The following is a 24,505-nucleotide window of genomic DNA, read 5'->3' on the forward strand; positions in this document are numbered from 1 at the left end:
CTGCAGGCTCACAGGCAGTCTGAGCCTCCGCTAGTGAGAGCCTGGGGTGAATCCTCTGGAACGTATCTTCTTTCAGCGCCTCCACCTATGTAGGATTCTAGGGAAATGTAGAATGACCCTAACATAGGAACCCACTCAGAAACCGACACACACAGTGATTATATAACTAATGACTTTACTAACATATAAGAATAACCTGTGTCCCTCTCACGAGGAGACACTGACAGTGACGTCTCGCAGGACGATTCCCCGACACCAGGTGATCCCACCCAATGTCCCAAGAACCCCACCCAATGTCCCGTACTCCTACAGAGATAGTCAATGGGTGACTGCGCAGTCACTAAGAACCTCTAGGCCTGTTGGTGCACATATGATGGTATAATACCTGCCGAGCACTCCGGTGCTCGGGTCAGCAACAATCTTCTCAAAGGATCAGTCGGGCGATGCCTCCTTCTGATCCTTCAACCGCACTCCTTGTACGTGGGCCGCTAGAGCGGTCCCACTCCGGAACACTCTCTGTGGACCCCAACGTGGGTCCAACCGCTTCACGGGAACAGCAATACTTCTCTGTGTCCCTACCTATATAAGGGACACGTGCTGCACTATAGGCCATCCCTATAATACAGCAACCTATGGTGGCTTGGGATACTCCTATGGGCCTAAAGGGTTAGGACCTGTCCCACTCCCCTAACTACCCACGTCCCTAAGCCTCTCTAACGCTAACAGCCAACGTGCTGCGCAACAAGGTGCCTGCCTGTCAGACCTCACAGCACTGCCCGCTGTGACTCTGACAAGGCAGCACTCCAAACTAGGGGCCACGTCCCTCTCTAGGACCTCCCTAAGCAATTACCCACTCAACTAGTGGGGAGTTGGGGCCTACCTGGGGTGTAGGTACCTATATGGGGCAGAAGCTGCACTCGCTCCCCGCACCCTTCCTTCCCTACAGCTCCCTGACTCCCACTATTCTGTAACCTTCCTTTCCCAGCTCCCACTAATGTAAGTGGCAGGGTCCCTAACCTGAGGGCTGCCCCTGGCAACACTCACCTTACTGGGGAGCTGAGCTATCTCGGGCCCTGGGGGTGCTATGGTCTCTGACTGCTTCCTCTGACCTCCCCCTCTGACTGATCACGCAGCTCTCTGCCCGCGAAATGTATCCAATCTCCCAGGGCAGTCCTGCAGCCCTATTGGCTCCTATGAGGCACCTGGTGCCTCCCTCGCTAGGCACTATGGGAATTGTAGTCCCGGGGCACTTACAATAACATTGGGGCCGCGTGCGCTCCTTTCCTGTGCCTGCACTAACCCCTAATGGCCGCCACAACCTCTCACTAGCTATCCCTACTCTCATGCGACTCTCCTGCGCCTTCCCTGCCCTCACGCAACTGTTCCCTGCCTTCCCGGCTAGCCCTGCGCATGCGCGACTCTGTCGGGCCGCCGGGGACCTACTGCGCATGCGCAACTTGAAGCGCAATGGCGGCGCCCTTACAACCCAGCTCCGAGAGCGCCGGGAGCCCTGTAACGCGCGTGCGGCCTTGGCAACCGGCCGCACGCATCCCCGGCAACCCTTCCTGAGCTGGGACCTGACCGCCCTCTCCCCTGCCATCGCCGGACGGAGCTGCCATTGGACGCGGCAGCCCCCACGATCGGCAGTCAGGTGAGGGGGGTGCTGGAGTGCTGGGGAGACCTGGCTACACTCTCCCCCTGGTGGAAAATCCAACGTCCTCGCTTGGAGAACGCCCTCGCTTGGAGAACGCCCTACCCTGACATAAGATTACACAATAAAAATTTGCATGTCATAATTGGTACACTTATCAGGTCGACTTTACACCTCAGATTACATGGTACATCACACTCAATAATCGAGACCAGCTGAGACCAGTTGTGGGGTGCCCCTGACTGATCATGTGGGGGTACCTCACTTTTGCGTCCGTGAGCCTCCCCCAGAAAAATTTCTTGGAGAGCACACTCTGGAGTGAAAGTTACTGGCTCTTCGCTACTTCCTCCCCCTGGTGGAAGGAGTAGCACAACGTCTTTTAAGCAGGCCTTTACCCGGTCATCCGCGGCTTGGATGCGGTAGACCAGGAGGCCAGGACCTTTCCCGCGGTCCACTACCTGAGGAATGGGGCGCTCCTTTTTGGACGCGGCGGCCCCCGCGATCGGCAGTCAGGTGAGGGGGGTGCTGGAGTGCTGGGGAGACCTGGCTACACATGTATTTGCTGTGATCTGCCGCGCCATCGCTCACTGCCGTGCGCACGGGCGGCTGAAGTATAGAACGCCAGGTCTGGACACAGCCAATTCTAATTGGCGCGCGCACTATATTACACGCCTTAGACAGTAAGGCAGACACTTTGTATCTTTGCACGCCGGGCTGGAAGTTCAGCGTGGCTCTGAGGCTGAGACGTTGCTACAGAGGATCAGCTGAATTACTGTGTTCTGTGCGGTTTCCTGTGGCTTCCGGCTGCTGCGAACAGTTAGTTCAGGAACTTGGTGCACCGAGTCCACACTGAACAACAACTTTGGCCTTTCAGCTCTCATCTGGACCAAGTGGAACCCACTTTTACCCATTTATATGTAAGTTCATGTATTTGTTATGTGTTTACCAATATATATATATATATATATATATATATACTGTAGTGACGAAGATTATTCTAAAACAAACCAGTGGCAATCACCAACAAGACCCAGGTACATCCTGGGTACATGCTGGGTACATGCTGAAACATTTCAGTGACATTTCTGTGAAAACTAATGGCCCATCGGATTAACAGCGGGGGTCACTGGCAGTCCCATTCAAACTGAATGGGACTGCAAGGGACCCCTGCTGTGTTAATTCGATGGGCCATTAGCCTCTGCAGAAATGTCACTGACATTTGTCAGCATGTACCTGGCTAGTTTAAGGCAAGTTTTAGAATACTCGTTGTCTCGTCTGTATACACACACACACACACACACACACACACACACACACACACTGTATATATATATACACACATACATACATGTACATATACATACACACACACACACACACTGCGATTTCCCATTTACTGGTTGCTCACTTTCTGCCATCTTGCTGGAGGGAGGACTCACAATCACTATGAAATTGCTCATATCTTGTGCTGTGTGTAGAGGTACATTTCAGTTTATACACGGGACACGATTCTCCTGCACCTCCCCCAGTGACAGGAAGCAGGAGACTGCAGAGTGACCAGATGAGAAGGAGCAGCAGCAGCAGCAGTGTGTGCTGTGTGTCACGTTTGTGGGACTTTGGATGCAGAACAGCAATTCCAAAGTGGTGGTGAATCCCATTGTGTCTAAGGGGTATAATGTGGGGAGACTAGAGAGGAGGAAATAAACATGAAGTTGGGAAGAAAATAATGTGCAGGGGGGTTAACCCCTTGAGTGCCAGAGAGGTCAGTAACACATTGCAAAACTGCTTTGCTAACCCCTATGGGGCTCAAAGGGCCAAGTGCAGTGATGTGGGGAGTGGTGTGTTAAGGGGAAAAGCGTGGCCATTGGTGGTGTAAGGACAGGGAAGGTGGGGCAGTGAGAGACAGATAAAGAAGACGTCTGTTTCTTAATGTGCGTTTATGAACAGGTGCAATGGGTGGACAAGGTAATAAAAGAAAAGTTGTGGAGAAAAAGTCCTGTTTTATAACAAAATGTTGTATTGTTTTATGGGTACAGAATACTATTTTGCTTGGAAAACATACATACAGTTTTCTGTGCTGGTGATTAAAGCTCTCACCGGGAATTCAATATGGCCAATATGAAGGTGCAATATCATTGGTTGCGGTTTCCTATTGGTGGACACCAGCAGCCATGTTGGTTTTTATATGAGGGAGCACCGGAACTGAACACTGGTTGTATCCTGGTATGTATCCGGGGGGTGCCTGGAGCTGAAAATAACACGGTTCATCTCTGGAAGATCTCCCGGTTCCAATTATGTGAAAAATCAATTTACCGTTTGGGTTAAATTGCTGCGTTAAAGTCATGAACAGAACTGCATGGCTACATGACATTGGAAGAACCTTTATGTATTGATGTTGCTGCTGTGAGTTTCATCTTTCTTTCTGCGTCTCATACAGTAGTTTGCGAGGAATGTCAGGTGGTTTTCATTGATGAATGGTTAGTGCAGGGGTGCACCATCTTTCCTTGCTGCACCCCAATGCCTGCTTCCCTCCCCGATCTCAACCGCCTCTCCCCCCCCCCCACCCTTCCCTTGTCTCCAGCTCTCGGCATCAAATGATGCCTCTGGTCACATGACGCCGCATTGCCATGGCAACGAGTTGCCAAAGAGAAGGTAAGTGAAGTTGCAGAGGCCTCACGCGATTCCCTGGCATTAATTTAAATGCCTTGGAGGAAGAGCGCGGGGCCTCAGCAATCACCCAGCCCCCGTTAAAAATCTTGCGCCCCCCAAGTTTCGCACCCTTGGGTTAGTGCGTGGTGCTCCAGTCTTCGTCCAGGACGCTGCCGTAGAAAACGGACATGTGAACAGGTTAACTCTTATGCTGCCCCCTTTTAACTGTATAGAATCTGGAGAGTTTTCTCCATAACTGACACATTAAAGGATGTTCACTCACTCATGATACAGATTAAAAAAATGTATATATACAAATATATAAATATCAGCCATAAGGCTCCTTGTTCCGGTGCTGAAAAGTCTCTCACCAGTCTTACACTGTAGATCAGAGGAACAATTATGCTGTAAACTGAATGGATTTTTTCTCTAGATAAACAAAACAGACAAAGATACCCCAGTGAATGCACCCGAGATGATTGAGTAGGAATAATGATAATCGTTAAAACTAATTGTTTAATCTGTATGACAAAAAATAATAAAAATATTTGTACAGAGGGATGTGGTGAGAAGGTCCAGGGCCACTCCCTAAAGACATACCAATTGAACTCCAACAGAGAATAATGTAGAAGTTGACCTAAGGCAACACTAGTCTATGGAGAGCCTGATAATATGCAGGCTAAATTGTCCATAATAAATTCCTAAAGAATTAATAGTAACAATGAGTATGTCACTACTATTAACTAAAAAACTGGTAAGATATAGTATAACCATATACCAGCACTGGTGCCAGAGGAAAATATATGGAACAAAATTAATGTACCCTATAGGTAAACCTAGGACAATAGAACTAGTGTGACTAAAATACTAGGATAATGTAACGACGTATGGTCACTAAACATACATATACCGGTGAAGGAAACAGACTAATATACTGAGTTAAGACACATAATAATGAAAACAAGGAAAAATCGAACCCTGTTAAGGGTAGCATAAAATACAGTATGCTGTGGTATATCCCAGAGGCACGGTTCAAAGACCGTATCCAGTTATAGCCTCTAATATGAAATAAATCCCTAACTGTAAAACCGTAGTGTATATAGTAAATAGCATATATAAAGGGTTAATTCATACAAAACACAACACATATATGTGTCTTAAAGACCAAACAATGTCCTAAAGTGCAGAGTAGGTTGATGCAACGCACAGCAAAGAGGGGGTTTACCTAAAGGTTGCAGCCTTCCACATTTTAATGCCTCTTTAATAAAGAAGATTTTTGCCAGACCTGCTGTCACCCCCTCTTTGCTGTGCGTTGCATCAACCTACTCTGTACTGGATTCTACCCTCTGGCGACAGCACGCAGATTGTGAGTAACCCTGGTGATTAACACATATATTTGTGAGTACTACTGGGGGCCAGCCCAATGAGGTTAGGGGTGGGTGTTTTTATGCAACTACCCCTGCCTTCAGGGTAACTGGAGCCCTTCCTATAGTTGTACTGTATTTATGTCCCAGGAGGTTACTTCAATACTTACTTTTACATTACAAGTAATGGGACTACATACTTGAGCACCATATTACTCTTCTGAATGTCCTAAAGTGGTCAGTATGACAATAACACACTCAAAATAAAAATGATGGACTAGTGTAGATACTGTTAGTCCGCATGTTGATGGCAGTGTAAACAATAATCAAATGCAACCCACTGTATACAGGATGTCCTGGGTCTAGCATTGTCAATATATACAGTACCGGCAGCTTTTATTCTATGTAATGCCGGCGGCATGCCGGGGTCTACTCCGGGTGGCGCCAGTCATGACCGCGCGCCGCCGCGGTTCCACCACGCACCCCCCTCCACTTCGGGCGCATTTTCGCCCCCCTTCCCGACCCCGAACCCGGCTCCTGCTCTGCCCCTCTGCTTCCCCGCACCCCCGCTTACCTCAATTTACACTCCAGGGGTGTCGGGGAAGCCGGGCGCGTCACGTGACAGTGACGTCACAGTGCGCAGCAACAAGCCGCGTCACCACGCTTCCCGCACGCATCCTGCCGTGCGGGAAGTGTTCGAATAAAAGATGCCGGAACTGTAACACAGTCAGCATGAAAAAATTGACCACAGAAAAAACAACTGATGGTGGTTATAAAGTTTGTAACTCGGTAAAAAGAAACCTTTGTTTCATAACTTCTGTGCATATAGTGATACACAATGTTAAGGAAAGTTAGTAAGTAGCTAAGCGTGGTGTCCATGCAGTGAGGCTGCCGCTCCTGTGTACGGTGAGCAGCAGCTCAGACTGCAAAGATCTGTAGCTCGAGTGAAAAACTCCCTAAAGTGTAGCCACACATGTAATAATGTTTAGTATACAAAGAGGAGCTGCGACAAGGTCTTAGGCCTGGGACATAGGACTGTACATACTTTGGTGCTGCTGCTCGCTCTTACTTGCTGCCGCTCGCTCTATCAGGAGCTTTTTGCTGTCCTGGCAGAGACAGCAAGCGCGCTTGGGAGGCGGGTATCACTGTGTGTGTGTGTGTCACTTGGTAGAAGTCAGTGTGTGTGTGATTGGGTAACTGTGTGTGTAACTTTGAAGTGGTCTGTGTGTTTGTGTGTCACTGGGGAATCTGTGTGTGTGTATATGTGTGTGTGTGTATATTATATAATATTTTAAAAATTAAAAAAAAAGACATGTTGTGAGAATAAATTATTTATTAACATTGTGCAACTTTGATAAATATATACACACACACACACACACACACACACACACACACACACACACACACACACACACACACACACACACACACACACACACATATATACACACCACACTTATACATATATATATAGATATATAGATATATATATATACTGCACCGACACACTTTATTCGAGCAAATACCCAGTATGTACCTGGCAGATACCTGGAATGCGCCACTCCTCACCTCTGACAAGCCCCGTTGCGTTTGCCTTCCCAGCCTGGGTTCATGCCTGGCTGACGGGCGGCTGATCTGTTAAATGATCATGATTAGGATTTAATAGGCTGCAATGCTTCGCGTGTCTACCAGATGGCATAAATTCATGAATTGTAAAGCAGTATATATATATATACTGTGCAGTATTGCAGCCAGCGGGAATAAAATGCTTCAATCCCTGCTTGGAAAATACCTCAATGCACTCGGGCAGAAAACAGTCACAAACCTCAATACACCCGGGTATACCCGAATTCGTGGGACTAGACGAGCTCGAATAAAGTGTGTCGCCAGTGTATATATATATATATATATATATATATATATATATATATATATATTTATATATACACCACACATACACCACACATATAAATATATACATACACCTCACATATATATATATACACCACACACATATATATATATACACCACACATACACCACACACACATATATATACCTCACATATATATATATATATATATATATATATATATATATATATATATATATATATATACACACACACCACACACATACATACACACATATATATATATATATATATATATATATATATTTATATATATTTATATACACACACCACACATACACCACACATATAAATATATACATACACCACACATATATATATACAGTACACCACACATATATATATAAACCAAACACACACACACACACACACACACACCACATATATATAATCACACACACACACCACCTTGCTGCCACCACTGCTCCGGGACACAACCCCTTCCCCCCCCCCCCCCCCCACGGGGGCAGCGCAACACCCCTCCATCTCCCGCGCGGGCAGGGAGGCAGCCACGGTGATCGGGGCAGAAGGGGGACACATCACCCACTCCCCCCTCCCCTCCCACGGGGGCAGCGCAACCCCCCTGCATTTCCCGCACTGTAGTGAACAATGCCGGACCAGCTGCAGCCCCATTGGATGGGAGCAGTCACGTGACCGCTTCTCCGCTTCCCCAAGCGGCAAATTTCAAACTTGCCGCTCTCGGGGAAGTTTCTCCTCCTCCGCACACATCAGCACGCATGCGGAGGGAGAAACTATAGCAGCGCTGACTACAGATGCACGGACAGTGTGCATCTGTTCAGCACGGCCCAGCCAGCCTCAGCTCACCTCAGCGATGCTGAGTTCACTATGTCCTGGGCCTTAGCTTAGCTTGATGATAGTGCATCGGTGCTGCTGTTGCTGCGTATAGAGGAAAGCAGCTCCGACAATGCTAGACCCAGGACATCCTGTATACAGTGGGTTACATTTGAGTATTGTTTACACTGCCATCAACATGCGGACTAACAGTATCTACACTAGTCCATCATTTTTATTTTGAGTGTGTTATTGTCATACTGACCACTTTAGGACACTGATTGGTCTTTAAGACACATATATGTGTTGTGTTTTGTATGAATTAACCCTTTATATATGCTGTTTACTATATACACTACGGTTTTACAGCTAGGGATTTATTTCATATTAGAGGCTATAACTGGATATACTGGATATACTGGTTACTGGCTATAACTGGGCTATACTACAGCATATTTTATGCTAGCCCTTAACAGGGTTCGATTTTTCCTTGTTTTCATTATTATGTGTCTTAACTCAGTATATTAGTCTGTTTCCTTCACCGGTATATGTATGTTTAGTGACCATACGTCGTTACATTATCCTAGTATTTTAGTCACACTAGTTCTATTGTCCTAGGTTTACCTATAGGGTACATTAATTTTGTTCCATATATTTTCCTCTGGCACCAGTGCTGGTATATGGTTATACTATAACTTACCAGTTTTTTTAGTTAATAGTAGTGACATACTCATTGTTACTATTAATGCCTTAGGAATTTATTACGGACAATTTAGCCTGCATATTATCAGGCTCTCCATAGACTAGTGTTGCCTTAGGTCAACTTCTACATTATTCTCTGTTGGAGTTCAATTGGTATGTCTTTAGGGAGTGGCCCTGGACCTTCTCACCACATCCCTCTGTACAAATATTTTTTATTATTTTTTGTCATACAGATTAAACAATTAGTTTAAACGATTATCCTTATTCCTACTCAATCATCTCGAGTGCATTCACTGGGGTATCTTTGTCTGTTCTGTTTATATAGTCTCTTGTCCCCATTTGCACCTTATGGTTCTCTACACTGCTTATTATTTATGTGATTATTTCAAGCTGATGCGGGGCTTCCCTTTCCCTTTTCCTCTAGTTCATCTGGATTTTTTCTCTCTCAGTGAGAGTTACTCACGGCTTGGTGACCGGCTGATGGGTGGAGAGAATCGTGACAAGTATTTCTCAGGTGGGTCTGTTAATTCAACCACTCCGTGTGTGCTATCCAGATTTACAGTATACCCCGACTGGCTCATCTCTTATGGCACTGGCGATGTCGGGTTGTAGGGTCTCGGTATCCCCCTGCTTGCCACTCCTTCTGGCAGGGGTCTTTGCAGCACAGCACTCCGGCAGCAGTAAGCTCCAACGAGACTCTCAGCCTCTCTCTCTGACCAGCTCCGCGTCACCATTTTCCGGGTGGGTAGTGACGTGTACAATACGGTGGCCAGCAGCCTGCAATCTCAAAACAGCATGTAGATCCTCTGGTCTGCGTGCTCCCTGGTATGGGTAGATCAGCATACAATAACTCCCCAAAGGGGAAAAACCCGATGCACAGCGTCAGTCATGGGGTGAAAAATTCAGAAGGATTTATTTATATAAAAACATGGAAAAAACAATGCTGATTCAGTCACTCTTAACGCTTTGATAAAGCACCCTGCGTGTGAAACGCGTTAAGAGTGACTGAATCAGCATTGTTTTTTCCATGTTTTTCTATAAATAAATCCTTCTGAATTTTTCACCCCATGACTGACGCTGTGCACCGTTTTTTTCCCCTTTGGGGAGTTATTGTAATAAATACATTCTATATACACGTAGCAGAGAGATTGAATATGTCTGCATAACCTTTATGAGTAGAGAGTTAGCATGATCTACGATCGTCTCCTGGTGTTTCATTGGCCCTTTGAGTCCTGTGACGCCAGGCGTTTGATTGGTGCTCTATCGCTATGGCAACGCAACATGCTATTTAAGCTTCTAACAGACGTTCTCTTCTCCAACCTGCCCCTGACGAATTTCCACCTGGACAGAAACGCGTAGGGCGTTTGACACACTGATGTCACAACAGGAGGGGACTGGCGGCAGGTTTTCACAGTATTGTGCTACCTTTTTGCATTATTGTATCTGTTTTTTTTTGTAACAATTTCTTTTATTGGTAATTTTTCAAGCAAAATTGTACATACATTGTTGTCTTGGGCCCAAGACAGTTATACATTTACATATACATATACATATGGGTTTCTATTTCAAGCCAGGAAGCCAAGGCTGGGTCACAATTCCACACCACAGCCTGCTTCAGCTGTGTTGCTTGGTAATACTTGGCTATGTCGGGGACCCCCAAACCTCCTCTCTCTTTTGGTGAAAGCATCACTGATCTAGGGACTCTGGGGTTTTTATCGTTCCAAATAAATTGGAAAAATTGGGATTGGACATTTTTTAACGCTGTTTGTGGAATTGGGATTGGGACGGTTTGGAAATAGTAGAGTAGTCTAGGCAGAATATTCATTTTTATTGACACTATTCTTCCAAACCACGATATTTGGTGCTTTCTCCATGCTTCTAGATCTTTCTTAATTTGATTGAATAGGGGGGGATAATTATGTTGATAGAGTTTGTTATAGGAGTTGGAGATTTTAACTCCCAGATATTATATACAGGTAGTGCTCCATTTATATTTGTAATTGGCTTGGATGAGCTTCCATGTTTGGTCGGGTAGGGATAAATTTAGGGCCTCCGACTTGTCCATATTGACTTTATAGTCAGAGACTACTCCGAATTGGGTTAGGGCTCTTTGGAGGTTGGGGAGGGAGATATGGGGGCCCGCAAGTGTCAAGATCACGTCATCCGCGAATAGTGAGATTTTGTGCTCCCTATCTGCGATTGGTATTCCCTTTATGCTTTTTTCGTCCCTGATTGTGGCTGCGAGGGGCTCTATAGTTAGTGCGAATAATAGAGGGGAGAGTGGACAGCCTTGTCTAGTCCCGTTCCTAATTTGTATTGGGTCTGAGAGGCCCCCTGGTAGTTTTACGTGGGCTGTGGGGTTTTGGTAGAGGGCTCTCACTCCCTCTAGGTATGGGCCACAGAAACCGAACCTCTTCATGGTCTGGTCTAAGAATGTCCACTTGATTCTGTCGAATGCCTTTTCGGCGTCTAGACTTAGAATCATTGGTTTGGAACCTGTGAGATGCACGTGGTCAATTATATCCACAATTTTGCGGGTGTTGTCGGAGGCCTGTCTTCCTGACACAAAACCTACTTGGTCAACATGTATAAGTCTAGGGAGAATAGGATTTAACCTGTTTGCTAGGATCTTGGGGGGGAGGGGGATGGGGGGGGTGGGGGGGTGCACATCTCTCATTCATTAGCATACAGTTGGGGCATATTTGTCCGACAGTACAGTGGACCTCGCTTGAGGTTTGATTACTCCTTAAACCTTGGAGTTGGATTGCAACAATTGCCTTAGTTTGTGTTTAACTTGTTATACCTTAATCAGTTTTGGGCGAGGGGGGGGAGGAGGGGGGGGCGGGTTGGGACGGAGGGGATGGGAGGGGGGTAGGGGCAGAGGCGAGGGGGGGGGGTGAGGGAAGGGGGTACATTTCTCTCTTACATTAACATACAGTTCGAGCATATTTATCAGATAGTACAGCAGACCTCCCTTGAGGTTTGATTACTCCTTTAATTTTGGAGTTAGATTGCAACAGTTGGCTTAGCTTGTGTTTAACATGTTAACCCTTAGTCAGTTGTGAGCCAAGAGGGGGGAGGGGTGGGGTGGGGGGAGGGTTGGGAAGGTGGGGATTGGGGGGGGGGAGGGAGGGGGGGGACGGATTGTTGGGGGTGGAGGGGTTGAGACAGGGGGGGGATCAGGGGGGTGAGGGAGGGGGGTACACATCTCGCATACATTAACATACTATTCAGGCATATTTATCAGATAGTACAGCAGACCTCACTTGAGGTTTGATTACTCCTTTAACTTTGGAGTTGAATTGCAACGGTTGGCTTAGCTGGTGTTTAACATGTTAGCCCTTAGACAGTTTTGACCCGAGAGAGTGGGGGGGGGGGGGAGGGTTGGGAAGGTGGGGATGGGAGTAGGAGGAGGGGGGGGGGACGGGTTGGTTGGGGGTGGAGGGGGATCGGCAGAGGGGGGGGACGGGTTGGTTGGGGGTGGAGGGGGATTGGCGGGGGGGAGGGGGGGGACTGCTTCTCTTGACCTTTTGCGACCGTGCATCATTGTGTATGTCCAGCATTGTGCACATGAGACTGATCAGGGCAGGTTTTTTTTTTTTTGTTTGTTTTTATCTCCAGCGACACAGTCTGTTACTTGGTGCTTCCCTCCGGTAACAACCCACATGTGCTTGGTTGTTCTTGGCACTGGTGCTACGTCTCTGGGTATAGGGGCCCTTTGCTTGGGGGTCTGTGGATTCCGGATACTGCGGGATAACCAGGGGGAGGGGGGGGAAAGGGGAAAGGAAAAAAAAAGGAGAGAGGGGGGGGGGGACATGTGGCATCAGGGGAGGAGAGGGGGGGGGAGAGGGAGGGGCAATATGTAGGTGTGTGGGGGGGGGGGGGAAGGGAGGGAGAGTGAGGGTCTTTATATGGGATTTCATTTGCCGTGATGTCCTTGAGGCAAAGTCCTGAGGTTCTGGGGAGTTACTCCTACCCTTGGGAGGCAAACGCTTAGGTGATATCCCAGCGGGGGCTGGGCTCTTCTGGAGGGGGGGGGAGGGAGACCGGTAGTATCGCGGTGAAGAGTACTTACAGTTTGTGGACTTCACCGAACGTCAGCTGTTTTCATCTCCCCCCTCTCCCGCAACCCCCCCCCCCCCAGAACCTGAGCCGCTCAACCCCTTGGTGCTCAGCCTGGCGGTCCTCGCCCGTTTGAACTTCAACTTTTTAAATCGGGGAACTGCAGCAACCAATTACGCTGCCTTTCAACTTGCGGGCTATGGGTCTAATCAACCACAAGCCTCTTCTATCGGCGGCTTCCTCCCTCCAGGGCGATGATCCGTTGTGGTCCAGCACCGCGGGATCCTGCCGTCCGTGGCAGAGGGAGCGGCCCTCCATCATCTGTCTCGGCTGGTGAGTAGGCTGTACTTTCAGTGTTGGGAGGGAGCCGCATGCGTCGTCGGTCTCCTTACCATCTGGGTGTCTTTGCCCGGGTTGAGGCCTCTCTCCGCCTTGGCTCGGTGTTGTTGTCTCCCTCTTCCTCGTGCTGGGCTGAAGTGCGGTTCTGGTCTGGAGTCCAGGCAGCTGGCGGTGTTAGGCCTAGGGCTCGCACAAACGGGGCCATATCCTCGGGGAATTTTATGGTAAGGTATTTACCCTTGTTATTAGCGGTGAGGTTGAAGGGAACCCCCAACGATACCTGATGTCGTTCTCCTGCAGGAAGGTTGTTAGGGGTTTCATTTCTTTTCTTCTCAGCACCGTTGTTCTAGACAAGTCGGAGAATATTTGGAGTTGTTCATTTTGAAAGGTTAGTGTCTCTTTTCCTCTACTCGTCGCCATTATCTTTTCTTTTGTGGTGTAACTGTGCAGGCGCACAATTACATCCCGTCTTCTGCTTGGATCTTCAGAGCGAGGCCCCAGGGCCCTGTGGGCTCGGTCTATCTCTAGGTCACAGTCCTGGAGGGAATCGCATATCGACTCGAAGAGGTCCACTAGGTAGGGGCGGAGGAGGCCAGGGAGAACCGTTTCAGGGATGTTACGGATACGGAGGTTTTGCCTCCTATCCCGGTTCTCCTGGTCCTCCTGCGTGTCCCTGAGCTGTCCTAGTTCCTCCCGTAGCAGGAAAATTTCTTTCTCTGCCGCTGTCTGGCGCCTCTGGGACTCTTCCATCTCGCCCTCCAGAGCTGTTGTTTTGTCCGCCAAGCCATTTATCTGCTGTGTCAGATCCGTAACAGCCGTTTTGATTTCCAGTTGCAGGGAGGCTTGCAACTTTGTGTGCTGCATTGCCATTAGGTCTTCCATAAAGGCTCTGGTGAGTGGCTGTTCCTGCGCCAGGGCCTCCTTGTGTTGGGCTGCTTTGTCCTGCTGTGCGTGGTCACCGCGTGCGCCTCCGCCATCTTGGGTTGCTGGCTGCGGATCGGGGCTTCTCTGGTGTGGCGAGAAGAGCTTCGCAACCGCTTGCGCTGCCGGTTTCTTTGCTTGTTTAGACATGCTAGGGATATTACCCCTCTCGGGGAAATAAGTATTAAGCTTGAATTTTAGGTGGAAGGGTGCTCAATTTGTTAATTATGCGGGAGAGTCTGCGGAGCTCCCAAACTACCCGTCCATGTCAGTCGACGTCACCGGAAGTCTCTATTGTATCTGTTTTGACTGGCAAGGAGTGTTACAATCACAGGAGGCATCTGCTTATTACAATGTATGCTTGAGGTGCAATTATGCCGCCTGTTAGTGCTGCGCTGTGCTCCTCACAGCTTTTATATTGAGTTTAGCCACTTTTCAGACGCTCTCCCACACTCTGGGCCAGTTCATAATTATTACCGTTGCACCTGTCTGTCACTGAGTTCAACGGTGTCCTTGGCAAATTGTATCATCTTTATAGGGGCATATCTCTGCTCCAAATCTATCAGATCACAACATGGGTCTGTTAGTACTACATTTCCTCACAGTAACTTTGCTCCACCCTAGTAACAAGTGAGAGTTGTAACAAGAGTGCCGGGTTGATTACAGCAACTGCACAACATCCAATTCCTTAAACAGTGAGGTTTGAATCATTCTACCTTTGTTATTTATCTACTGTTGGGTAACTAGGGAGTAGTAAACAACAACATTATAGCCTCTATGTTATTTAACTCTTTACGCTAGTACATCGACACCCCAAGATAGATAATATATTCAGCTATATATTGACTCACACAGATTAGTAGGTACAGTACAGCTGTGGAACACATTGCAGAGAGCCAAATTGGTCTCCTATTATATTAGGACAGCCAAACGCACATATACACTGGTGCAATTGATTCTGAATCAGCATTGCTATTGGTTGGTTACTGTGCTACATCACACCCAATCAGGGTATTTATTGGTAGATCAGTTCTTACTATTCTTCCATATCAGTGATTCAGTATCCCTAACAAATGGATATTATTTGCTTGCAGAGAATTGAACCGTGTCCTCACTCGTCTGGGTTCACTGAAGGGTCATGCGAAAATGCTTTCCCTCAGGGGAAGGACGCTGGTGATCAATCAGCAGGTGGCCTCAGCTGTGGCACTGACTGATCGCTCTGAGTCCGACCCCTGAATTCATCCCCAAGATCCAGAGGAAGTTGCTGGGCTTCCTTTGGATGGGAAAGCATTGAGTCTCTGCGGGTGTTACGTGCCTCCCTCTGGGAGAGGACGGACAGGGAGTTGTGTGTGTGCTCTCAGATGCACACATTCCGCCTCCAATACCTGCAGAGATACCTGTACGCAGACCCTTCTCTGCAGTTGTGCCAGTTGGCATCCAGCTTCCTTCGCCAGTTGTGCAATATGGAGTATGACTGGCAATTGTTTCTCATCAAGTTTGAGGTGTTTGGGAGAGACCTCTCAGTGTTGCTGGCATACTACCAGGAAACCCTCAAGGCCTGGAGCATGGTCTCTGTGTCTAGGTAAGGAGTGGCTGTTGGGGAGGGCCTCCTGACCGAACCCCTGCTGTATAAACTAGCAGGGTGTACACGGATGTTGGAGTCCCACAGCATCATTCGCTGCTTTTGCAAAGCACGGCTGACCCGAGTTGGGGATCTCAAGGACTACGAACGGTCGGAATGGGTAGAGCCCGAGATGATTATGCGCCTCATGGGCTACACCACCGCAATAGTTCCACGCCGTTTTCTCCAGGAGATCAAGGATGCCAACTCGCAAACCTTCCTAGAGGGGTTATTGCAGACCGGAACGCCACGTCCGCCTTCAAACCCCTGCCTCCAGCTGGATATGTGGGCCCAAAACCCCGCTTACCCCCTCAGGCTCCTCCTGATCCCAGTATAAGCAGACAGAGGACCATACCCTCGGTATGCTTTCGCGCAGTGCTGATACCTGCATTTACCTCCCAGTGGGCCTTAAGTAGGGTGCTCTGCTTGGGATCCCCCCATGGTATTTCTTTTAAACTCCACACCCTCCTTTAAGTGCACTTTATTTTCAGTTACAGGTGCACTTAGATACTGATTTTTGTTATATACAGGTATTTGTTTAAAATCTTTTCCCTTTTCTGGTTGGTTCTGACTGACCAACCAGATGCTATATTTAACAATTGGCTGGCGAAGCCCTCCAATAAGTTAAAAGATTTGAAAATAGATCTAGTTCTGACCTCACATAGTATTTAGGGTTGGGTAACAGTTACTAAAGTGCTATCAAGCCTTTTCCCCCAAAATTATTCACTTGTGAATATACTGATATGCAAATCTGGACTATAAGGGTCTTTTTGCTGATAGAAGGGGGCCAGGATTGCCTGTAATGTAATAACTACATGTGGTGAATAGGTTAAATGTGTCTGTATGTATGACAGGATGACTAATGTTCTGCTTCCAGTAAAAACTGTTACAAGACAGGGGACATTAACCGCAGAGTTGGTCAATCTCCTGAATATGTGATAATAGACTGTATTCTGTTGTAGCCATTTTTTTACAAGATAATTCTATATTTGTATTGTTGAGGAATGACTGTCACGGGAGCCCAGTACTCTTAACACCTTTATATTCAGAGATCAATACACCAGGCAGAACAAAATAGTGGAATAAAATTTGGTTTATTCGGCCGAGACCCACACACTCACAATGAAATACAAAATAGAGTAAATGCACACTAACTGGGGCTCTGGGGGAGATACTAGACTTACTAGGTGCCGGGCATCTGTTTCAGTGGGCTTACCCGGTCCACTCCTAGTCCAGAACCTTCACAGTACCTTTACCCGGGAAGAAACCTGGCTTTATACCTTAACCGCGAGCAAGGTAGAAAGAAAAAGAAAGTGACGCGGCGGTCACAGCTCCTCCAATCAGCCAAACGCATTAGAAAAAATAAAAAACTTTATTGAATATGCAACGTGAACATCAGCAAAAAGACACTCTGATGCGTTTCATCCGGGTTCGGACTTTATCAAAGAGTCACAGGGTGCAGGTGGGACACAGGGTGCAGGTGAGGTGTACAACTGGAATTTATGGACTTACCTTTGGGCATTTCTCTGGACGTGCCCATCTGTACTTCTACCGTCATTGCCCCCCACCCTGTATTAGTCCACACACGGATGAAGGTCTTTTGATTATTTATATATGATGAAGTGGTGTCTTTCTCCCAGATTACTATGAACTGACTTATCAACAGCCTTGGTTTTAGTAGCCCCAGGTACACAAGGGGGTCATTCCCCAATACTTTTTTTTAACCGCGAGCAAAGCAATTCCTGGAACTTGGCCGCAAAATGCAGGACTCAGCTAGGCAGTCTTCTCCGGCTAAAAACGAAGCCTGTTGCTCTGCTTTTCACAACAGTGCAACTTTGAGAAGCTCGCCAGAGCCTCATCGACCCAATCCTGAAATCATCTTGTTCTCTGATCGGCCAGTCCTCTTGCATAGACCCTGGTGTTCTATGTCTAACATGGAGACGGGTCTGGCGACCAATCAGAGGATGGATCATAACTCAGCCAGGCAATCAGAATGGGGGATCGGCTGGCTGCTGACGTCAGAGGAGGGGGTGTGTCGAGCCGGCTCAGAAAGCCAGACGAGAGGGAAATACGAATTGGCCAATGGGAATCATGCCTACGAGCAGTGGCTTCCCTCAGCCAACCCATTGCCTCCTGCTGGCCAAGTTCCACCAGGTCTGGCAGTCCAAGCGTCCTCCCTGTACTCCGCCCTTCCCCGCTCACACTTCGGGACTTCCCTTCTCTACTTTGTTCCATGGTCTCTACACAAACATCCCAGCGCCTATGTTGATGCCCGGTCTGACGGTATAGAGATTAATACATACCGTATAAAACAGAACACACGGTTTTATTAAAAGTATAACACTTGAGGAACATTATACATGTGGGGGAAATGTGTGTGGGATACTTGGGGTCGAAAACCATTATTCTGTGGGACACCATGTAGCCCTGGTGTAATTCACCTCATGTACCCGCAGATCCTGTCTGTACGTCGTGGAGAATTACGGGACCACCTGTAACTTTGTCCCCCAAACTCCTTCACAGAATCTAAACACACTTTGACCCAAATATCCCCCTTGAAACGCACACACTCCCGAAATCCCATGTTTACGGCATAAGGAGAAAAGGAAAAAACATAATCAGGACAGGTTATAGGTATACAAACAGTGACCCTGGATTATGGTGCTACTTAGCTGCCAGGGACTCTCGGTTTTCAGGGGTATCCAGTCGGGCTTCACATTTATTATGAAGACTGGCTACCCCCTACAGTCACAATGACAAGTCAGCTTTTTGCAATCTGCCTTGTGATGTGGCATGTGATGTATAGCAAAAATTGTATAAAAACTGGAGAGAATCGGCCTGAAGTCTTGTATGACAATTATCGATAATCAGCTTGACTCTGAGGGTCCATAACAATACTAATTTTTTTTTTTTTTAAATGAAAACAGATCACTAAAGGTACAAATGATACTGCGTATATTGCTGCAAGGGAAGAAAAGAGTTCTAACTAATGAGGTAAAATCATTTTATATATATTATTTCAATTGTCCCTGACGCCCTCTGTAAATGTTTTTGATTTGGTTACTTTTTCTGATAAAGCAGCTCTATCAATGTATCCAGCACGGCATGTTACTAAGCAACGCAGGGAGTGTCGGAGGGGCTGTCACTCAGGTGCGGCAGCTCCCTGGCACTCAAAGGGTTAACCAGCACATTCTTGCTAAGCTTAATAGAAACGACCTTGCTTTGAATTTACTCAAACTCACCCACAAATGTGGCGGAGAACCCCGACAGGAGACAAGGCCCATCTTCCTTACATGAGCAGGACTTTGTACTGACCGACTCCACAGTATTTTGTGATGTAGATGCTTGTGGGGGCCCTGCAAGGTCACTCCAGGGGGGTAACAAAATGATTCATGATTTACATAGATTAGAGGAATGGTCAAGCGTGCGGGAATTACAATTTAATGCCAGAAACTGCAAAATAATACACTCGGGTTACGCAAATCCAAAGGCAGAATACAGAATGACTGGCATATGCCGGCTATTATAGCGGAAATGGACATGGCAGTGATTATTTCAGCTACATTTAAAGTAGGCAGCAATGCCACAAAGTAACGGGGAAAGCCAGCAGCATGCAGGGTGTATAGGGAGAGGTTTTAGTAGCAGAAAGAGAGAGGTAGTGAGGCCACTTTATAGCTCATTGGTTAGAGCAAGGGTAGCCAACTCCAGTCCTCAAGGGCTACCAACAGGTCAGGTTTTCAGGATATCCCTGCTTCAGCACAGGTGGCTCAGTCAGAGTGAGTACCTTCATACTCTGACGCTGGAGGGTAGCAAGCTGAGTGGCAATGTGAGGAGTACTTCATGGAAAGGGTGGTAAAGTCATGGAATAGCCTCCCAGCTGAGGGGGTAGAGGTAATATAGTTCTAGTTTTGGTCCCGGGCAGCGCCGGGTCTCTCAGCTAGTCCTAAATATAAAGGGAAGTGAAGCTCCATTTTTAACAAATGGTATATATATATATAAAATGTTTGTCTGTCAGGATTTTTGTCTGTGGTTTTGTGCATTTTGTGATTGGTTGGCAGCTGGCCACACCTCTCGCTGTAGCCCCCTCCCATTGGCTGTGGGGTGAGGTTAGCTATTTCACTCTATCACTGTCCCTGAGGCTAGGATTGAGGTATGTGAGTGGAGGGGAAGCGGAGAAGTGATGGAGGAGTTTCAGCAGCTCTGAGAGAGGAAGCCTAACACACGAGGTTCTCCCCCGGTCACCACTCCCCCCCCCTCCCGGTTACCGCTGGCGTTGGCGGGTCGACAGCTGAGCAGGGTGTGAGTTGTTGGGGAGTTTGGCCAGAAGTGGTCTGGGAGTTGAAGAGCTGGTGAAGCGGCCACACTTGGCCAGTCCTTAATCCGGCCGGTCTGGTCACCCGGCAGCAGTTGCGGTGCACCCTTTCCCCTCCCAGCTCTTCCCGGTCAGCCCCCATGGTTGACCGCTGCAGCCAGTGCGCTTTCCCCCAGCTTGATTCCCTCTCCATCTCGGGTGCTTCCCTCCTCGATCAGGGAGGTGAATGAGGCCGAGCGGTATGCGTGCGGCAGGTGCGGTTCTCTCCCGGTGCTCCCCCCTCCCAGCAGGCGGCTGTTTGAGCGGGAGGGGGGGTGTTTCAGGGAGATGGGTGTGGTGGTCCCATGGACTGGGTTCATGCTGCTTCGGATTGGGGCTTGACAGTCGATTCTCACTCCTTCCCCTCCCTCCCGAGCACCGGGGACATGGGGGGGGGGGAATGGAAGGCGGGGAATGGGGGGAAGGGAACGAGCGCTGAGGACAGGGGGGGTGTAAAGCCTGTGTGCCCGCAGACCTGGTCATTCCCCAGTACTGAGGTGGGTAGGGTTTTAACACGCACCCACAGCAGTGAGGGCGTGACCGGATTGTGGTAGTGCGTTGCCGGGCCTGTAGAAAAAGGGTTAAGATATACTTGCATCGCCTTGGGTTTCAGAGTTTGGATAGTGATGTCCGTGTGCCAGAGTCCAAGGGCAATAGAGAGCAGGGTGGCGATGTCCGTAAGCCAGAGTCGAGGGCTAACAGAAGACAGCGACGTCATATCCGGATGCAGGGTTCAAGGGCAGGAGAGAGCAGGTTAATCCAGTACAAAGCAGAATTCAAGCCAGGGAAATCCAAAGGTAAGCAGGGACAGGAACAAACGCTGAAAGAGACAGGAGAGCCAAGCATAGGACTGCACACACAGGGGGTCACAAGAAGCTATGCAGAGCAATGAGTAAGAGGACAGAAAGGGGTTATAAAGGAGGAAACACCAATGGGAGAGAGAGAGGAGGAGCCGAGGGTAAAGTGAGAGGCAGCAGGGATAGGTGAGAAGGAGAGAGGGAGGAGACAGGTAAATCAGAGAGGGAAATTGCTTGTACAGCATGGGGGGCGGAGCCAGAGGTCTGGGAAAGTTTACAAGAGGAACGTGTGAGCGCGCCCTCTATAAGGTTAGGGTGTGCACGCACAGGCTGTGTCAGGAAGGATCACGGAGCGCTGCAATGCGGGGGCGCCCGCCGAGGGAGGAAAGGGAACCGGAGGAGTGGCTGAAGGAGGTAATGTGACCGGAGGTGAAACAGAGGGATGCCGCGAGCAGTGAGTGCCGCGGAGGGGATCGGGTGTTTGGGGACATGTGCGCACCTTGCGGGGAACGCACGTGGCAACTGGGAGTGCGTCAGGGCATGCCGCAGAGGGACAGATGCTGGAGGAGGAAGGAGAGAAGAAAGAGGAGGCAAGGGGGAAAGGTCAGAGGCAGGGGAAACAGCGGTGACGGGGACACATGGAGAAGCAGGAATCTCCTGAACCGTCACAGTATCCCCCCCTTGAGGATCGATCTCAGGGCGATCCTGCCATGGCTTCTGGGGGAATTTCCGATGGAATTGCCAGAGGAGTTTGGGAGCGTGAATGTGACGAGAAGAAATCCATGAACGCTCCTCTGGGCCATACCCCTTCCAATGAACGAGGAACTGTAGGTTATTTCTGGACCAACGGGAGTCAATTATGGAGTGAACTTCATATTCCTGCTGTCCGTGAATGGTCACCGGGTTGGGTTTTCTGGAACGGTCCGGGAAGTGAGAGCTCTGGATAAATGGTTTGAGTAAGGACACATGGAACACAGAAGGAATCCTCATGGTGGGAGGAAGCGCCAAACGGTATGCGACCGGATTGATCCTCTCTAATATCTTGAAGGGACCCAAGAATCTCGGGGACAATTTCAGAGACAGGGTCTTGAGCCTTATATTTTTTGAGGACAACCACACTCTGTCTCCAGGTTTAAATGAAGGGCCCGGTTGACGACGTCGATCTGTCTTTGTTTTTTGTCTTGAGACGACAGTTTGTAGAGTCTTAAGGATCTTCCTCCAAGAGTTCTGGAGAGTAGAAACATGAGAATCCGCTGTGGGAACACCAGAAGGGAGGGAGGAGAGGGGAAGACTTCTAGGGTGGAATCCAAAATTGATGAAGAAAGGGGACTCTTGCATAGATTCATTTTCAGAGAGTTGATACCAAATTCAGCCCACGGTAATAGATCCACCCAGTTGTCTTGAGATTCGGAGACGAAATATCTGAGATACTGCTCTAAGATCTGATTCATTCTTTCTGTCTGACCATTGGTCTGAGGGTGATATCCAGAAGAAATAAGAAGAGAAATCCCAAGTCTCTGGGAATACGCACGCCAGAATTTAGAGATGAATTGAGAGCCTCTGTCAGAAACAATCGAAACAGGAACACCGTGCAATCTGAAAATTTCCAGAGAAAAAATATCTGTCAAAGTAGCAGAATTAGGGAGGCCCTTGAGTGGAATAAAGTGTGAATGCTTAGAAAATCAGTCTACAACAACAAGAATAGTATTCATTCCTTTAGAATTGGGAAGCTCAACAATGAAGTCCATAGAGATGTGCTTCCAAGGTTGCTCCGGAATGGGAAGAGGCATGAGAAGGCCAGAAGGTTTGTGATGGGCGGGTTTACTCTGGGCACATACCGCACAAGCACTTGTGAAATCAAAAATGTCCTTGTTCATCTTAGGCCACCAAAAGGTCCGTTTGATAAGATCCGCTGTCCTCTTGAAGCCTGGATGACCGGCCGATCTAGAAGAATGTCCCCAAAGTTAAATTTTGTGGCGAAAACGTGGAGCTGCATATAAGTGTCCCTCTGGTACCCTGAGTCTCCTGGGAATGTGAACCTGGGCCTTGTTGATTTCATCCAAAACATCAAAATTATTGGCAGAGATTATGCACTTGGAGGGGAGAATAAATTCAGTGGACTCATTGGATTCGTTCTCCGTGGCGAACTGGCGAGAGAGAGTGTCTGCTTTGATATTTTTGGTATCAGGAATATAAGAAATGGTATAGTTGAAACGGGGGGAAAAAAAGAGACCAACGAGCCTGACAAGATCCTAATCGTCGAGCCCCCTCGATATACAGTAAATTTTTGTGATCGGTGAGGATGGCAATAGGCTCCTTGGTACCTTCGAGAAGATGCTTCCACTCCTGAAGAGCCAATTTAATGGCCAATAGCTCACGATTCCCAACATCATAATTTCTCTCGGCAGATGAGAATTTCCGAGAGAAAAAACCACATGGGTGGAGTTTCTCTTGGGGAGAGGATCTCTGAGAGAGTACTGCACCGGCTCCCACATCCGAGGCGTCCACTTCTAACGTGAAGGGAAGTGAAGTATCAGGATGTCGTAGGATGGGTGCAGAAAAAAAGGCTTTTTTGAAAAACTCGAAGGCGTCAATGGCTTCGGGAGGTCAAGTTGTGGGGTCAGCACCCTTTTTAGTCAAGGCGGTGATGGGTAGTGCAATGGAAGAAAAATTACGGATGAATTTTCGGTAATAATTGGCAAAGCGAAGAAAGCGCTGCACGGCCTTGAGAGAATTTGGCAGTGGCCAGTCGAGGACAGACTTCAATTTCTCTGGGTCCATAGAAAAACCTTGATTAGAGATAATAGAGCCTAGGAAGGCAGTAGACGTCTGGTGGAGCAAACACTTCACAATCTTGGCGTATAGGCGATTAGCACGGAGCCTAGAAAGCACCAATTTGGTATGGCGAATGTGCTCCTCTAAGTCCTCAGAAAAAATGAGAATGTCATCCAAATATACAATAACAAATGTTCCCAATACGTCTCGGAAGATATCGTTCATGAACTCTTAGAAAACGGCAGGACCATTGCATAGCCCGAAGGGCATCACTAGATACTCATAATGTCCAGATCACGTATTAAACGCGGTTTTCCATTCATCCCCTTCCCTTATACAAATGAGATTATAGGCCCCTCTTAAATCGAGTTCGGAGAAGATAGAGGCTCCTTGAAGACGATCAAAAAGTTCAGAAATTAGGGGAAGAGGATATCGATTTTTTTTTACCGTGATTTTGTTGAGTCCGCGAAAGTCGATACAGGGTCTTAGCGATCCATCCTTCTTCTTCACGAAGAAGAAGCCTGCCCCAGCGGGGGAGGTAGAAT

General features: G+C 48.0%; 1 protein-coding gene across 6 annotated transcripts in view; it reads left to right on the forward strand.

The window, feature by feature from the left end:
- Positions 1–24,505, forward strand: part of LOC142466869 (uncharacterized) — a 129,596-nt gene that overhangs the window by 22,908 nt on the left and 82,183 nt on the right. For 2 of the 6 annotated variants that reach the window (XM_075572409.1, XM_075572411.1), the window contains exons 4-5: positions 9,519–9,608; positions 18,965–19,031. The exons of 1 other annotated variant lie outside the window; for it this stretch is intronic. The gene's annotated coding sequence lies outside the window, so the exon portion shown is untranslated. Of the gene's footprint in view, positions 1–2,366; positions 2,569–9,518; positions 9,609–18,964; positions 19,032–24,505 lie in introns of those variants that run through there. 3 more of the 6 variants (XM_075572410.1, XM_075572413.1, XM_075572412.1) reach the window with 3 other exon arrangements.

This window comes from Ascaphus truei, chromosome 15 (genome assembly GCF_040206685.1).
Source record: "Ascaphus truei isolate aAscTru1 chromosome 15, aAscTru1.hap1, whole genome shotgun sequence".
In the NCBI taxonomy this organism is placed as follows: domain Eukaryota; kingdom Metazoa; phylum Chordata; class Amphibia; order Anura; family Ascaphidae; genus Ascaphus; species Ascaphus truei.